Source organism: Pteropus alecto, unplaced genomic scaffold, assembly GCF_000325575.1.
Source record: "Pteropus alecto unplaced genomic scaffold, ASM32557v1 scaffold8, whole genome shotgun sequence".
Taxonomy (NCBI): Eukaryota; Metazoa; Chordata; class Mammalia; order Chiroptera; family Pteropodidae; genus Pteropus; species Pteropus alecto.
The window spans coordinates 22,081,836-22,093,486 of NW_006494609.1; the positions used below are offsets into that span (position 1 = coordinate 22,081,836).

Below are 11,651 nucleotides of genomic sequence, written 5' to 3' on the forward strand. Positions count from 1 at the left end.
TGCCCCTCGTTCTCTCACCTGATTGTGGGGACACCCCAGCTCCCCGAGACATAGTCTGTAACTTCGCTTTCTGTAGTCTCCAAGCCGCTGTTTTTAACACATCCTTTCTTCGTAAACTTGGAGGGGGTTCCTCGAGATTTGTGGGCAAGTGATTTATTCCAGAAGTGTTCTCAAAGACCGTTGCAGGAGGAAGTGGGGGGTAGCAGGAGAGGGAAGGGGGTGAAGCCAACGCAGTGAGCGGACGCGATGAGCAGCCTGCTGGCCCTCAGTGCCCTGGCCGGCATTTTCACCTTCCCAGGACACTCAATGTGGAAGAGACAACAGGTGGGTTGACATTGCTCTCCCAGGATACCTGAAGAGGTGTGTGCCTTGGCTGGTCGCTACATCTATGCTAGATCTTGCCTGGCTGCTTGCATTTCCATTAAAAAAAAATAACCCAACCGGGAATTTATTCCTCGGTGGCCTACAAGGCCGTGCTTGCAAGAGCCACCCCTGGGGACATGAATGATGTTGGCCACAGAGGAGAGCCACTTTATTGCTTAGACCATCTGATCCCCTAACCAGCCATGTCTCGTTTATTTTTGACAGGGCTTCACGGAGGGAGGAGGTACCGGCATGTGGCACGTGGCGTCGCTCTCGGTGGTAGGTGAAGAATACCTGGCCATGCATGTTTGCTTTATTTATGACAAATCGCGCTTGGGGACGCCGGGAGAGCAGGATTGCTTCCTCAACAAGACGCAGCTGCCCGGGAGGGACTCTGCTCTTGCAGGTGATGGATGCTGCCTGGTCCACTTACCCTCGGGTTCTGTTCATCCTTAGGAAAACTGCCTGCCTCATCCCTTGTGAGTTTTCAGGCACGAGACTTTTTTCTTTGCACTGATTGTGACTTTAGAAAAACAGCACTGGTGTTGGTGGTTCTTTGTGCACTTGGAATGGAGGGTGGACCTAGAGTGCGCGCTTCGTTTATGAAGGATGCCAGCTGGCCCGTTTGTCTTCTCTGTTGCATCTGTGTTCAGGGGGGCTCCTGGAGTCGACAGAAGCCTTGAAGAGCCGGGACTGTCTGGGGTTCACGGTGCTTTCGTTTCTGCTTTTGGAGGTGTGCTTTACCAAGGATTCACAGCATCTATTTTGGTAAGTCTCTCTACCCAGTCTACCTGAGAAATGATTTTTCTGGAAGCTGTGCAATATTTTGAGGTCGGGGAGGGCAGTAGCGGTGGCTGGCGGGCGTCATGCTTTGCCGCCTCTCAGTCGTGTTTTATTGATATTGTTTGTAATCGATTTGTCTAATCTACTCCTAACAGCCTATCACGTCGACTTATAGAATCCTGCCTATTGGGCCTTCTGGACATAAGTCTCACTTTCTGGAAGGTTCTTTGATGTCCTCCTCCCTCCAAGGTATGTGAAAGGATGTTCCCCTATCCAGTACACACTTTTATGTGACCTTTGTCATCGAGTGCCTTGGGGGAGGGCCTTGTGGAGATCACACTGACTTTAGGAACTCTGTAGGGTTTTTCTCTTTCTGTGATATTTTTGAAACGTAGAGGATAGTTGTCCCTACTGTGCTTACTTTATTTTTGGTGAGTTTTTGACCTACACCCACTTTTTCAGAATCAGACCTTGCTTTAGAATAGAAATACTCCTGGCCGTGGACTCCCCACTGGGGAAGACACATTAGGATCCCCCTCAGCAGGAGAGTGACAGCAGGGCAGACCCCAAGTCACGTGTCTTTTAATCAGGTCCATCGTCTGAACGTGGAGAGGCGAGGGTCTGACATCATGGTTCTTTCACGGAACCTAAAAAGCGCACGACCGCCCTGTGCGGCCCTCGTTTTTGATGCGCTGTGTTCTGGTTCATGCTTTCCAGGGCTGCTCAATTTTTGATTTTCCAAAGGTGGATTTTCCTTCTATGTTTACAGGGTTTATGGTTAAGCATAGAGGAAAATCCACATGTTCAGCATCTAAAGTTGCTCTTCAAACTTTTTGAACACAAAATCCCCCTCAGGGAAGAGAGAGAGGTTAACGCCCCCCTCAGGGGTGAAAGGAAGGGGGATCCTCAATGTGCGTTTTTGTTAGTGATGGGACAAGTCCTCCTTCGGAGCTCAGTGTCCCTGCCATCCCCACAGGAGGTCCACCCCAAGAGCACCTTCTGTCACCTTTATTTTTGACGGATTGTGCATTCCAGGACTAAATCCTTCTTTGGTATTTAAAAGGTGGATATTCCTTCTATGTTTATGTTGTTTATGGTTAAACATAGAGGAAATTCTACATTTTCAGTATCAAATGCTTCTTGGAAATTTTTCCGCACTGAAAGCACCGTCAGGGAGGCCAGGTGTGGCTAAGCCCCTTGGGGTAAGTGAAAAGGCGGTGGGTCCCAGCATGTGTGTCTGTGGACCACCCACCGGTCTTGAGGAGAGGCTGGGGTCTGTCGTCACAGTGTCACAGCTCTTCATGGCGCCAAACGGTCTTTTCCATGCATGTAGCATCGCTTTCATTTCTGACGGATTGTGCATAGGATCGTGCTTTCCAGGATGGATCTCTTTTGGTATTTAAAAGGTAGATTTTCCTTCTATGATTACGTGGTTGATGGTTGATCGTAGAGGAAAATCCACGTTTTCAGTATCAAATGCTGCTTTGGGACGTGCCCTGGACTGAAGCCAGGTGGCCAGGGGGGAGGCGACGCCCCTCCGGGGTAAGTGAGAAGGTGGCGGGCCTCGGAGCGTGTGCTGCGTTCGTGACATGTGCCTGCCGACTCATCATCCGTAGGAGCCCCCGTCACCGAGGAGCCGGCATCCATCGTGAGCGAAGAGGCTGCGGCGTGTCCCCGCGGCCGAGTCGGAACCGAGCAGCTGGCTTTGCTGTCTGGCTTCCGGTTTTGGCAAACAGCGCACAGACTTGTCCTTTCCAGAACTCAATCTTTCTTTGGTATTTAAAAGGTGGATATTCCTTCTATGTTTACGTGATTCATAGATAATCATAGAGGAAAATCCATGTTTTCAGTATCAAATGCTGCTTTGGACATGCTTCTGGAAGGGACTGTAAGGCCGACCCTCCGGCCGGAGAGGTGACGAGATGGGCGAGCCACACGCCGTATCGCGATTGAGGACGTACGCCTGAGAATCATCCATGTTCATGAGACTTTTTTCTTGCCAAGAATCCAACTTGGCGAAGATTATGTTGTGGGTCTGTCATTCCAATTACTTGGGGAACCTTGTCTGCCCTATGTGACTTAATTTTTGATGACTCGAGCACAGGTGCGCGGTCTCCTGGAAAGAATCCTTCTTTGGTATTTAAAAGGTAGATTCTCCTTCTATGAGTACATTATTTATGATTAATCATAGAGGAAAATCCACGTTTTCAGTATCAAATGCTGCTTGGAAGCCTCCGAGGATATGACGTCACCATCAAAGAAGAGACGGGGTCGGTGCCCCCCGTGGGCCCGGCAGTGGCCCGCGCTGGGCTCTGAGCGTCGTATCGGACAGGTCGCCCGGCTGGCTTTACCCTGCTGTGTAATGTGTTGTTAAGGGGGCTGTGCTCTCACTACTGTGTCAATGACCTGGAATGAATTTTGTTTTCTGTATGTTTACCAAGTTTGTAACGCGTTTTCTGGAATCAACCTTAGAGAATACCTAGATCGGCTGTCAATTTTTAGGAACGGGCGCTGGCGGGCTACCGCTCTGGGAAAGCATGAATGAACGTGTTGATCATCCACTGACGCGGGCTCCGCACACAGCTCGTGTCGCCTGCCCAATAACCCTGCGTATCCGATCTGTTTATCTTAGGCGCACTCCCGGAACGGATGCCAACTTGGTCACTTGAGAGTGGCTTTCCTACCAGTGATATCGTTTGCTACTTGAAAAGAGGTTATCCTTCCTGTGATTGCATTACTTATAATGAATATGTAAGGGCAAACTCTCTCCTGGAGCAAATCCTGCCGGCGAAGCTTCTTGGAAGGAAGCAAGGCCGACTTCAGGGGCCCATCAGAGGGCCGGGACTACCCCCGGGTACGCACGTGCATGGCTGGCCACAGGGCGTGTGCTCCGTCTTGCTGTGTGTGGCCATGTCCTCCTCCCCTCCTCATCCCATGCATCCTCCAGACATCCTTTCTGGCATGGTGGTCCCCAGCGAAGTCGCCGTCTCGTTTAAGTTTGGGCCATTTGGCCCGCCCGCTCTCCACTCCCAGCCTGTCCTCGGGCTGACCTTAGGGCTTTAAAATCCACTTGAGGGGAGGGGATGGGGTTGGTGCCAGAGTAAGGGAACGGGTGGCCCCAGAGCCCCGTGTTTTTATGGCGCTTCCTGCTGGGACCGTCAGGCCTTGGCGCCATCTTGTTCATGGGCATTTTCCAATGTTGCCAACTGTGATAGACCCTGGGATTACTGATGTCATTGTTTAATTAGAGTTGGCCCACGGGAATTTCATTTTCCTTTGGTGAAGCTTGCACTAGGCGAGTGCCTTTGAGTAACAGCTCGGATGGCTTTCCGGCCACAACGCCAAGTTCAAGAGAAGAGACGCTTGTCTCAGCACGGCTCTACAATCTGTGAATGGTGGTCAATCGTGCAGTGTGTTGGTTTTCTTTCTTTTATTTTCTTAATGATGCATGCTTTTGTGTCTTCTGACCCCCAGCCCCCAATGTTTCATCAGGTGGGCTTCCTGGAAGCGGTGGCTTTGGGAAGAGGCAGTTGTTCTGTCCCCAGGGCGGTTTTACAGGCCCCGAAGGAATGTCAGTCATTTATATCCGTTCTATGTCGAGTCACACAGGATCGCCCCGTCTTTGGGGAGACAGTCCTGTTTTGGAGAGATGCTGGGGAAGCACAGCCCACCTCAGAGCTGGGTCACAGCGTGTAGGGTGCAGGGTTGTCACCGGCCCCTTCCCGTTGGTCTCAGGCCCCACAGGAGCCCTGCTCTGGGAAGGTGCGGTGTGGTCCTCACCGGAGCTGCTCTTTGGTACTTGAAGAGAGGATACCCTTTGTATGTTCACTTTATTAATGGCGAATATACAGGGGGAGACTCTTATTTGCGTATCAAACTCTGACCGGGAAGGCACTCGGACCCAGCTCCATCTCCAGGACAGAGACACTGTTGTCCGCCCCGCTCAGGTATGTCCTGTCTTCCCGGGCCTGCTCGGGGGCTTCACCTGTGATGATGGCCCCAGGGCCTCCCCAGGGCCTCCCTGGAGGCCGTGCCATGCTGGCAGGGGGCAGGGCTGGGCCTTCTGTGCATCCGGTCTGTTCTACACTGAGTCTAACGGTGGTTTGTTTTTTTCAAGATGAGCCATGCGTGGACCCGCCCTTTGTCAGTGCCAAGTCATATCCGGGAGGTTTCCTACGTGAAGCTCAGAAGAGAGACCTTGATGTCAGATGCTTTCAAGGATAGCGTATGAGCGACGGTGGACCACAGAGCACCGGCTTTCTTTCTGATGGTTTCAAGCGCGATTGACTAACCCCCGTGAGTCCACCTGGAGGGCTCCCTGGAGGTGGCACCAGCCTTTGGGAAGAGGCTGAGCTTCGCTCATCAGTGCTCCTCCTCCGTGTTCGGTACACGTTCTTTTGCTCGTGGTCCCTGAGATGACCCCGTAAGAGCTATTTCTGTGTGTGATGTGTGATTGAAGTCCTTCCTGGAAACAATGTCCTCCACCGGAGCTGCCCGCTCTGGGGACAAGCCAGCGAGCATCCTCCCGTGCCAGGTACCTGGACGTTGGAAGGTCAGAGGGGCGTGCTTCTGTTTCGGTGTTTGTCCTCTGGCCCTCTGACCTCCTGTCTTCTGCTCGCCTCTAGGACGCGGCCAGGTGTGTCCGTGGAGACATCTCTTGGGCCACATGACTTTCGCTTTCCACACCCTGATTGTCACCCGGGGGCCGTCCGGCCCTGAGGCCCACATCAGGGGAAGGGCGCTGCAGCAGCCCCCATCGAGAAGAGTGACCGTCATCTGAGAGAGGTGAGCACTTCACCTGAGCCTTCCGTTTCTGCTCCTTCTGTAGGGTGGGGGCCCTTTCGGGGGCGAGGCCACTGTAGGGAGCTGGCCACGGGTCTGCTGTCCCCGTGCTCTGTGGTGCGTGGGGCTTGAGTCCTTTTCAGTGTCAAGTCTTTCTTAGCATGGCTTCTTGGACATACCAGCTTCCAGAGGGGTGGTGGGGAGGGGGCTGGCACTGGGGAGCGGCACTGATGTCCACGCCTCTGTGGAAGGCACGAGCGGGTGCTGACCACAGGGCCTTTGCTTAAATACTATGTGCATCCAGCCGGCCCCGTGCCCTCGGTACCCAGTACACGTCAGGCGACCCCCCCCTGAAGTAGGCTCCCTGCTGGTTCCACCCCCAAACTCTGCTGCAGAAATTGAAAGCTGAGCTCTGGGCGTGCGCTCCCAGGCCGTGGGGTTGAGCTCCTGGAAATGATGCCGATTTCGGTGAAGGGGCGCTGGCATCGGCTCCTCCCCGCGCTCGGAAGTGTGGAGAGCTGACCCGTGGGCACAAACCTGGCAGGAGGCGTGTGCCCCCTGGTCTGCTGACCCCACATCTCCCGCCTCCTCCCTAGGACCAGTCCCGGGAGCCGAGGCCAGCCCCCTGATCCGTAGTGATGCACCTGCCCAATGCTATTGTTTGGTACTTAAAGCGAGGTTGCCCTTTGTATATTCGGTTTATTAACATAGAATATACAAGGGCAAGCTCTCTGTGAGCATCAAACCCTGTCTGGGAGTCTTCTTGGACCCAGTGCACACTCAGCGAGGGATGCGGTATGTGTGTGCATGACTGTGCGTGTCCATTTGGCGTGTGGCAGATCGCTCACGGGTCACCACTTGGCAGAGGTGACTCCACGGGCACACGGCTGACTTTAGGGAAGGCAGTGGTCCAGGGAACGTCCCTCCTCCCGGCTATGCAGGGGCGGTCGGCGGGCATGCGCTGTGCGTGCGGTCTGGGTCCCGAGCCGGCCAGGTCGGCGCTGGTGTGGGGCGGTGGTGTTTTCGTCCCTGTCGTGTTTCGAGCCTGCATGCTTGTGATGCTCGCTGTGTGTGACCCAGTCCACTAACCGTCAGCGTCTAATTCATCCCCAGGACTGCGCCTTGAAGACATGCCAAGTCCTCCCAAGGCAGTGGCTTTCTTTTCCGTGCTAACCTTTGGTACTTGGAGAGTGGTTATCCCTGTCCTGTTCGTTTTACTCATGTCGAATCGTACAGGGTCATCCACTTTTTCAGTATCAAGAGCGCAGACTGTAGAGTTCGATGTCCTGTGTTTGGATCCCGCCTCTGACACTTACTAACCGTGCAAGGATTTCACCGTGCTGTGCCTGCTGTCTCTCGTGTCACGTGGGCATTGGAGGGCTGCCGGGGGTGGATGAGTTCAGACGCGTGCAAGGCTTAGACAGAGCCTGGCGCTCGGCGCTTCGTCAGTAGTAGTAGCCGTGACACTGTGTGCTGTGTAGCGTGGTGGTGGCGGGGGCGGGGTGGCTGTTGGGGGCGGCGGTTGGTGGGGGGTGGTGGTGGTAAATTCTCTCCTTGCTGTTGTGGAAGTCAAACCCTTGCCTGGGTATGTGAATGGGTCACTGAGCCCAGAGTTTATGCCATGCTTATGATGGGGGCCACCAGGGCTCCCGATAGGTAGCAGCTAAGCCCCTCTCATGATGGCATTTGGAAAACCAGGAACATTTGCCCCACGTAAGGACAGTCCTAGGATTCTTGACCTCAGCCACCATCCACTCTCTGAAGGGGTTCTGTGGCAGCTCGCCCATGCCCCCGCCCCGGTGCTGACAGGCCATCTGCGGTGCGTGCATTGTGTGCGTGCGTGTGCATGCGTTGTGTGTGTGCATGCGTGTGCGTGCGTGCGTGCGTGGCCCCGCACGCACCTGGGTTTGCCGAGTTTCAGTCACTGTCCACACGTGAGCCAGACCTGGAGGTGCCGGTGTTCCCGTCCGTGCCACCGTTTCATACTTGAGGAGAAGTTATCCTTGGTGTGTTCGCTTTATTTGTGAGGAATCATACAAGGACAATTTCTTTTTGAGTGTCAAATCCTGCCTCGGCGGACTTCCTGGGCTCCACGACAAGTTCTGTAAAGAGATGTGAGCATCAACCCCTCCCCAGTTCTGTGGTGGGGGTACTCGTATGCTGACATTCGGGACCCTGGAGGCAGGGCCAAGCTTGGCAAGGGGCCAGTGGGCCCCTTGGTGCCGCCTCTGACCTTCGTTGGTCACGGGTATGTGTTTTGGGTGACACGGCACTCACGGCTCATCACTTCTGCTCCTTACGCGGGAAGCCAGCTTTAGGGAGAGGTCATTGGGGTCAGTCCTCCACCCCCTGCCTGAGGATGTGGCTGACCCTCAAGCATGTGCCCGACTCTCAGTGTGCGACGGTGACCTCCAGCCCTCATTGTCCAGAGCAGCTGAGGAAGAACTTTCTGGAAGGGATGCGGACTTTGGAGAAGACACCAAGCCCCTCTGGATGGCGCAGATCTTTGGTGCTTAAAGAATGGCTGTCCGTAGTATGGTCTCTATATTTACAGTGATTAATATCGGACAACCATTGTTTTAGTATCCGAATTTGCTTCAAAAGTTTTTCCAAGCGCAGTGCCAACTTCAGCAAGAGGACATCGGTGCCCGCCCCGCTACACAGCGTGACTTCATTGAAGATCTGTAATAACTAATGCAGTGACCCAAAAATGCAAGCCATCAGTGTGCTTTCCTGGAACTAATACCAGCTTTGGGGCGGAGATACACACTGGGAATTCGGGGCCATTTGGAACATGTTGATAATTGTTCATCTTTGTTTTCTTGTTATTAAATCTTAGCCATGAGGAATTCCTCAAAGAGATGCTGATGTCAGGCATCTCTCTAGGCAGCTACAAGGTGGACCAGGGCATCAGGCCCCCACCCCTGACCTTTGTCATACATCCTGAGCAGGGAAGACTTGCTGGAGGAGAGGCAAACATTAAAGAAACAGTCCATTTCCTGCCACTACTGCTGCTCAGTGCTTCTGAGCAGCTGTCCATCGAATGTTCTGTTTATTCTTGATGGACATGTCCTGGCCACATGTCCTCTTTCGGACTCACTTTGTCTTAGAGACTCTCTCTCACATGGAACACAAACTTTAATAATGAGACATTGTGGCCAACGGCACCTCTGGGTGTGTGTGTGTGCGTGCGTGCGTGTGTGTGTGTGTATGTGCGTGTGTGTGTGTGTGAGAGAGAATTTTTGGCTAGAGCAGTTTTTCTCAAACTCTAAAATGCCTCTAAGATTTTCATCACCTAGGGATCTTGTTAAAAGGCAGATTCTGATTCAGGGACCAAGATTCTGCATTTTTAGCAAGTTTCCAAGTGATGCTATTGCTACTGGTCGGTGGACGACACTCGGAACAGTTCGGGGCTGGACATAGGCGCCTTATTTGTGATGTGTGTCCCCTGATCCCCCAGTGTCCCTACGCCACCCATCAGGAGAGAATTTGCCAGAATCAACATGTTACTCTGTGCTTTGTGAACAATAGTTATCTATAATGGGCTCCCTTTGTGCATAGATGCCACGAGATTGTTCTTCTCTAGAATCAAATTGCGCCTCAAAGGCCTTCCCAGATACAAGACCCACTGCAGGGCGCTAATGTCAGCCCCGTGCGGGCCTTGTCAGGTGCTGGGTCAGCCGCGTGACTGATGCTCGGGCCATCTAATTCTGTGATCCTCCATTTCCAGCCAATCCGGAGAAGCTCCCGGCACAGAGGCCACCTGGAGGCGGAGACCGTGTCCGGGGATCCACGACCCTCCGTTTTATCAGAAGAGATGTTATCCGCGATGGCTTTGATTCTCGGTGACACATTCGTCTGCTGGTTTCTTCTTGTCATCAAATCCCATCTCTCAGAAATCCACGAAGGACGCTTTCCTTTTTTCTTTTGATTTTTAGGCTCGAACCTGCTTTAGAGGTCTCCCTGAGCATGCTTCTCATTTGGGAGTTTGGACGTTGGTGTCAGGGCCAAGTCTAGGCCCCGAGACCAAGGTGCGGGAGTGGCACTAGGTGCCCACACATGTGCTCTCTCTACAGGATATGAAACCCTGGCTCTGTGACCCTTGGGACTGAGCTTACGCTGAGACGAATCTTCTGGAGGTCAAGACAACGGTGGGGAGGAGGCCGTGGTTTTTGTTTCAGAATGTTCGGGGCTATTTGAGGAGAGGTTAGCCATGTTGTGCTCACTCCGTTCATCATGTATAACACGTGGTTAACCTCTTTTTGAATATCAAACTCTGCCTCAGAGGGCCGCCCACACGAGAGACGTGAGACCGTGTGCCTTGTGTGAGGTGTGACCCCGGGGTGAAGGCCAGCTTCCGGGAAGGGAGGTCGGCATGGGGCCGACCGGACTGCTTTGCAGTGTTTTTGTAGTGAACTTGGTGTGTTTTTACAGTCTGTATAAAGTCACCCTCCTTCAGTGCCGACTTGCCTGGGAGTGAGGGTACGAGGCAGGGTCAGCTCCAGAGGTGTGGCTTCTGTGGCCTGTCACCACAGGGCCGGTCAGTGGGCGCCTGACCGGTGAGCCTGCTCCCGGGGCATAGCTCACCTGGCACTGATCCTCAGGCCAGTCCCTTGCAGGTGGCTTCCTAGAGGCTCTGCTGGCCCCAATGGTTGCCGTCTCATCGGGACACTCGAGGAGAGGGTACTTCCGCCACCGAGACTTCTCTCAGAGACTTCACTCTGTTTTTGAGGGTCAAGACGCGCCTAGGACGGCCCCCTGGGTGCGGAGCCGCCACTTCCCCAGGTGTGTGAAAGGCAGGCCCGCTCCGCCCTCCCGCCTGTTTCTCGTTGAGGTCACTGCCCTGTGTCCGCTTCCTCCTCAGGTGGACGCCCGTGAGCCCTGGCAGCAGAGCCAGTGGGGTTTCCTGTCCCACTGCATGGCGCTTAAAGAGACTGGCTCCGAGCTGCGTCCTTTGCATCCCGTCGCCCGTCTGTGATGAAGGCGACATGACGCCCCTTCACTCCTGTAGCTCCATGGCACTCGGTCTGGATCAGAACACCACCCTCAGACCTCCTGTCGTAGGGAAGGGAGGCTGGCCCAGGCCCCCAGTGGGCGGAGGGCGGGTGTCACCGTCCTCACCGATCTCATCCGTGTTGAGGGTGACATCCGCTGTGTCCTGTCCTGACAGCTTGACCGGCGCGTGGCCGAATCCACACTCGGAATGGACACCGGTGGGGATGCCAGCTTCACAGTAAGAAGTACCTTACGTGCCCCTAAGGTACGTAAACGCGGAGTTGACCCCGGGATGTGCACGCTGTCCACGAACGTGTTCCGTGGGCCACTGACCCAGAATTCATGCACCCCCAGGAGAAGCCCCGGGGTGACTGGAGCCTTGGACACGGCGCTGGTGTTCCCATCGGTGTGAGCACGCGGGGCTCGCTGGGGACCATCCGGTGCCCTTTCGCTGCTCGTGACGGACACCACACAGCCGACCTCACTCTGGTGCCGTGGAGATGGTGTGGGGGTGTCCCACTTTCTGGGAGGGGGTCGCACGGTGCATGGGGGTGGGGCAGCACGTGAGGGTCCACGGCTCCGCAGAACGCAGTCCGTCCTCTGGGGACTTTGGGGAGCCAGGCCATTTCAGTGTCACCCCAGCTCCCTCAGAGAGAGTTCGGGTCTGTGTTCGTGGCTTACGCACAATGGTCTTGCAGCTCTCGGCGTCCTGCCCACGAGAATAGGCT

General features: G+C 54.5%; 1 long non-coding RNA gene across 9 annotated transcripts; it reads left to right on the top strand.

Annotated features, from left to right (window-relative positions):
- The first annotated feature begins 6 nt into the window (after window positions 1–6).
- Window positions 7–11,431, top strand: LOC112473692. Of its 9 annotated transcripts, none has more exons than XR_003044151.1 (4): window positions 7–1,131; window positions 1,302–5,931; window positions 9,659–11,188; window positions 11,278–11,431. It is a non-coding gene; the product is annotated as an uncharacterized LOC112473692 (long non-coding RNA). The 9 variants fall into 9 exon arrangements; XR_003044153.1 differs by lacking the exon at window positions 11,278–11,431 and having other exon boundaries at window positions 9,659–10,713; window positions 10,793–11,218; XR_003044150.1 differs by lacking the exon at window positions 11,278–11,431 and having other exon boundaries at window positions 1,302–5,680; window positions 5,772–5,931; window positions 9,659–11,218.
- The last annotated feature ends 220 nt before the right edge of the window (window positions 11,432–11,651 follow it).